Source organism: Aethalodelphis obliquidens, unplaced genomic scaffold (genome assembly GCF_003676395.1).
Source record: "Aethalodelphis obliquidens isolate GAN/ISIS:26980383/991018 unplaced genomic scaffold, ASM367639v1 scaffold49, whole genome shotgun sequence".
Classification (NCBI taxonomy): Eukaryota; Metazoa; Chordata; class Mammalia; order Artiodactyla; family Delphinidae; genus Aethalodelphis; species Aethalodelphis obliquidens.
The window spans coordinates 13,040,029-13,046,463 of NW_020837993.1; the positions used below are offsets into that span (position 1 = coordinate 13,040,029).

The window sequence follows — 6,435 nt, forward strand, 5'->3', positions numbered from 1 at the left end:
ACTTATGACTAATCAGCCCATGCCTAACATAACTGAGGTTTCATACATTTGGTATTTTTTAATTTTTGGGGGGGGGCTGCACCGACTCAGCTATGGCCTTAAAAAGGCCCTGTCACAGTCAGATAAATTGTAGCTGGACCTGTGTGTATTTTTTATTGGACTAGCACAACCAACAGGTGTTATTTAATTAATGGTTACAGGACATAGTACTCTATTATTGCCCCCGGGCTCAAAAAACTCTATCTCATAGAGGTTTAAACCCCCCTTCCCCCTTACAAAACTGATCGTCTGTTTTAATATTCATCACCCCCCTACAGTGTTTCGTCCCTAGATCTACGCGCACTTTTTTTAATAAATCAATACTAAATCTGACACAAGCCCCATAATGAAATTATACAAATAATTTTCTACTCCACAAGTTAATGTAGCTTAAAATTTTATAAAGCAAGACACTGAAAATGTCTAGATGGGCATTACTGCCCCATCAACACAAAGGTTTGGTCCTGGCCTTTCTATTAGTTTTTAGCAGACTTACACATGCAAGCATCCGCATCCCAGTGAGAATGCCCTCCAAATCATTAAAGACTAAAAGGAGCGGGCATCAAGCACACTACACTAGTAGCTCATAACGCCTTGCTTAGCCACACCCCCACGGGATACAGCAGTGACAAGAATTAGGCTATGAACGAAAGTTTGACTTAGCCATGCTAATTAGGGTTGGTAAATTTCGTGCCAGCCACCGCGGTCATACGATTGACCCAAATTAATAGACACCCGGCGTAAAGAGTGTCAAGGAACGATATAAAAATAAAGTCAAACCTTAATTAAGCTGTAAAAAGCCATAATTAAAATTAAGTTAAACTACGAAAGTAACTTTACCATAAACTGAGTACACGACAACTAAGACCCAAACTGGGATTAGATACCCCACTATGCTTAGTCGTAAACTTAGTCCTAAAACAAGACTATTCGCCAGAGTACTATCGGCAACAGCCCAAAACTCAAAGGACTTGGCGGTGCTTCATATCCTTCTAGAGGAGCCTGTTCTGTAAACGATAAACCACGATTAACCTCACCAATCCTTGCTACTTCAGTCTATATACCGCCATCTTCAGCAAACCCTAAAAAAGGAACGAAAGTAAGCACAACTATTGCACGTAAAAACGTTAGGTCAAGGTGTAACCTATGGATTGGGAAGAAATGGGCTACATTTTCTATAATAAGAACACCCCTTAAACTTAGACGAAAGTTTTTATGAAACCTAAAAACTAAAGGAGGATTTAGCAGTAAATTAAGAATAGAATGCTTAATTGAATAAGGCCATGAAGCACGCACACACCGCCCGTCACCCTCCTCAAGTGCCATAGCAGAGCCCCAGATCGCTAACCCATGCTAAGCAAGCGTACAAGAGGAGACAAGTCGTAACAAGGTAAGCATACCGGAAGGTGTGCTTGGATAAACAAGATGTAGCTTAAACAAAGCATCTAGTTTACACCTAGAAGATTCCACAACTCGTGCACATCTTGAACTATATCTAGCCCATACCCCTCCTCATCACTACTACTACAAGCCAATCAAATAAAACATTTACCATACATCTAAAGTATAGGAGATAGAAATTTAATTATCAATGGCGCTATAGAGAAAGTACCGTAAGGGAAAGATGAAAGAATTATTAAAAGTAGAAAAAAGCAAAGTTTACCCCTTGTACCTTTTGCATAATGATTTAACTAGTAATAATTTAGCAAAGAGACCTTAAGTTAAATTACCCGAAACCAGACGAGCTACTTATGAGCAGTAACTAGAACAAACTCATCTATGTGGCAAAATAGTGAGAAGACTTATAAGTAGAGGTGAAAAGCCTAACGAGCCTGGTGATAGCTGGTTGTCCAAGAAAGGAATTTCAGTTCAACATTAAACAATACTAAAGACCACATTAAGTTTCAACGTATGTTTAACTGTTAGTCTAAAAAGGTACAGCTTTTTAGAAATGGATACAACCTTTACTAGAGAGTAACATAAAACTTAAACCATAGTTGGCCTAAAAGCAGCCACCAATTAAGAAAGCGTTCAAGCTCAACAACAAAAACAAGTTTTAATTTCAACAATAAATAAAATAACTCCTAGCCTGACTATTGGACTAATCTATTTAACTATAGAAGAAATACTGTTAATATGAGTAACAAGAAAAATTTTCTCCTTGCACAAGCTTATATCAGTAACTGATAATATACTGATAGTTAACAGCTAATAAATATAACCCAACACTAAACTATTTATTAATCATACTGTTAATCCAACACAGGTGTGCACTAAGGAAAGATTAAAAAGAGTAAAAGGAACTCGGCAAACACAAACCCCGCCTGTTTACCAAAAACATCACCTCTAGCATAACTAGTATTAGAGGCACTGCCTGCCCAGTGACAATCAAACGGCGGCGGTATCTTGACCGTGCAAAGGTAGCATAATCACTTGTTCTCTAAATAAGGACTTGTATGAATGGCCACACGAGGGTTTTACTGTCTCTTACTCTTAATTAGTGAAATTGACCTCCCCGTGAAGAGGCGGGGATAACACAATAAGACGAGAAGACCCTATGGAGCTTTAATTAATCAACTCAAAAAGCATAAAATAATACCACCAAGGGATAACAAAGCTTTATATGAGCTGACAATTTCGGTTGGGGTGACCTCGGAGTATAAAAAACCCTCCGAGTGATTAAAACTTAGGCCTACCAGCCAAAGTATAGTATCACTTATTGATCCAAAATTTTGATCAACGGAACAAGTTACCCTAGGGATAACAGCGCAATCCTATTCTAGAGTCCATATCGACAATAGGGTTTACGACCTCGATGTTGGATCAGGACATCCTAATGGTGCAGCAGCTATTAAGTGTTCGTTTGTTCAACGATTAAAGTCCTACGTGATCTGAGTTCAGACCGGAGTAATCCAGGTCGGTTTCTATCTATTACGCATTTCTCCCAGTACGAAAGGACAAGAGAAATAAGGCCAACTTTAAAAAAGCGCCTTCAAACAATTAGTGACCCAATCTCAACCTAATAATCTAGCGCAAATATACCCTACCCAAGATCAGGGCATTGGTGAAGTGGCAGAGTACGGCAATTGCATAAAACTTAAGCTTTTATACCCAGAGGTTCAAATCCTCTCTTCAACAAATGTTTATAATTAACATTTTAACACTCATTCTTCCTATTCTTTTAGCTGTAGCATTTCGAACATTAGTAGAACGCAAAATCCTAGGCTACATACAATTCCGAAAAGGACCAAACATCGTAGGCCCATATGGCCTACTACAACCCTTCGCCGATGCAATCAAACTATTCACTAAAGAACCCTTACGACCAGCCACATCTTCCACCACCATATTTATAATTGCACCCGTACTTGCACTAACCTTAGCTCTCACAATATGAGCTCCCCTACCCATACCACACCCACTCATCAACATAAATCTAGGAGTACTCTTCATACTAGCAATATCAAGCCTAGCTGTCTACTCTATCCTATGATCCGGATGAGCTTCCAATTCAAAATACGCTCTAATCGGAGCCCTACGAGCAGTAGCACAAACAATCTCATACGAAGTAACATTAGCTATTATTCTATTATCTGTACTTCTAATAAACGGCTCCTTCACTCTATCTACACTAAACACTACACAAGAAAAACTATGACTGCTCTTCCCCTCATGACCACTAGCTATAATGTGATTTATCTCCACCTTAGCAGAAACTAACCGAGCCCCTTTTGATCTTACAGAAGGAGAATCAGAACTCGTATTTGGCTTCAACGTAGAATATGCTGCTGGTCCTTTTGCCCTATTCTTTCTAGCAGAATATGCCAACATTATCATAATAAATATATTCACAACTATCTTATTTCTAGGAGCATTCCACGATCCCTACACACCAGAATTATGCACAACAAACCTAATCGTCAAGTCACTACTACTAACAATATCCTTCCTATGAATCCGAGCATCCTACCCCCGATTCCGATATGACCAGCTAATACACCTCCTCTGAAAAAACTTCCTCCCACTAACACTAGCTCTCTGCATATGACACATCTTATTACCCATCATAACAGCAGGCATCCCACCCCAAACATAAAATAAGAAATATGTCTGACAAAAGAATTACTTTGATAGAGTAAATAATAGAGGTTTAAGTCCTCTTATTTCTAGAATAATAGGAATCGAACCTACCCTTAAGAATTCAAAATTCTCCGTGCTACCACACTACACCATAATCTATAGTAAGGTCAGCTAAACAAGCTACCGGGCCCATACCCCGGAAATGTTGGTTCATATCCTTCCCATACTAATTAACCCATTCGTCTCTATCACCCTACTAACAACCCTCGTCCTAAGCACAACAATTGTCACCATTAGCTCCCATTGATTGTTCGCCTGAATCGGACTAGAAATAAATATAATAGCCATCATTCCTATCATAATGAAAAAACCTAACCCCCGAGCCACAGAAGCCTCAGCCAAATACTTTTTAACACAAGCCACAGCATCCTCATTACTCATACTAGCAATTATTATTAACCTAATACACTCCAGCCAATGAACTATCATAAAATTATTCGACCCAACAGCATCTATTCTAATAACGATAGCTCTAGCCATTAAACTAGGACTATCCCCTTTCCACTTCTGAGTACCAGAAGTTACACAAGGCATTCCCCTAAGCACAGGACTAATTCTACTTACGTGACAAAAACTCGCACCTATCTCAATCCTTTACCAAATTTCACCATCAATCAACCTACACCTAATAATTACCATATCCTTTCTATCAATTCTAATCGGAAGATGAGGCGGACTAAACCAAACACAACTCCGAAAAATTATAGCCTACTCATCAATCGCTCATATAGGATGAATAACCGCTATTTTACTGTACAATCCAACCCTCACCATACTAAACCTATTAATTTACATTGTAATAACCTTCACTATATTTATATTACTCATCCAAAACTCCACTACCACTACACTACTATTATCCCAAACATGAAACACAATGCCCATTATAGCAACTTTTACTATACTCACCCTACTCTCCATAGGAGGACTTCCTCCACTCACAGGCTTTATACCTAAATGAATAATAATTCAAGAACTAACAAAAAACGACACTCTCATCCTACCCACCCTCATAGCCATCACAGCCCTACTCAACCTGTATTTCTACATACGCCTTACCTATTCCACAGCATTAACCCTATTCCCCTCCACCAATAACATAAAAATAAAATGACAATTCTACCCCACAAAACAAATAACCCTTCTACCAACAGCAATCGTACTATCCACAATAGTTCTACCGCTCACACCAACACTCTTTGTCTTACTATAGGGGTTTAGGTTAAGCAAGACCAAGAGCCTTCAAAGCCCTAAGCAAGTATAATTTTACTTAACCCCTGTCCAATAAGGATTGCAAGACCATATCTTACATCAATTGAATGCAAATCAAACACTTTAATTAAGCTAAATCCTCACTAGATTGGAGGGATACATCTCCCACGAACTTTTAGTTAACAGCTAAATACCCTAGTAAACTGGCTTCAATCTACTTCTCCCGCCGCGAGAAAAAAAAGGCGGGAGAAGTCCCGGCAGGATTGAAGCTGCTTCTTTGAATTTGCAATTCAAAATGATTATTCACTACAGGACTTGGTAAAAAGGGGACTTTACCCCTGTCTTTAGATTTACAGTCTAATGCCTACTCGGCCATTTTACCTATGTTCATAAACCGATGACTATTCTCTACCAATCACAAAGACATTGGTACCCTGTATTTACTATTTGGCGCCTGGGCAGGAATAGTGGTCTAAGCTTGTTGATTCGTGCTGAATTAGGTCAACCTGGCACACTTATCGGAGACGACCAACTTTATAATGTTCTAGTAACAGCTCACGCCTTCGTAATAATTTTCTTTATGGTTATACCTATCATAATTGGGGGTTTTGGAAACTGATTAGTTCCCTTGATAATTGGGGCCCCTGACATAGCATTCCCTCGTCTAAACAACATAAGCTTCTGACTACTCCCCCCTTCCTTCCTACTACTGATAGCATCTTCGATAATTGAAGCCGGCGCAGGTACAGCCTGAACTGTATACCCTCCTCTAGCCGGAAATCTAGCACATGCAGGAGCCTCAGTAGACCTTACTATTTTCTCTCTACATTTAGCCGGTGTATCTTCAATCCTTGGAGCTATTAACTTCATTACAACTATTATTAATATAAAACCACCCGCTATAACCCAATACCAAACGCCTCTCTTCGTCTGATCAGTCTTGGTCACAGCAGTCTTACTTTTACTATCATTACCTGTCTTAGCAGCCGGAATTACTATACTATTGACTGATCGAAATCTAAACACAACCTTTTTCGACCCGGC

At 39.2% G+C, this 6,435-nt stretch overlaps 1 protein-coding gene across 1 annotated transcript in view; it reads right to left on the minus strand.

Annotated features, from left to right (window-relative positions):
• GABRG3 (gamma-aminobutyric acid type A receptor subunit gamma3) overlaps nt 1-6,435 on the minus strand; it is a 638,302-nt gene that overhangs the window by 29,738 nt on the left and 602,129 nt on the right. The gene's annotated exons all lie outside the window — the stretch shown is intronic.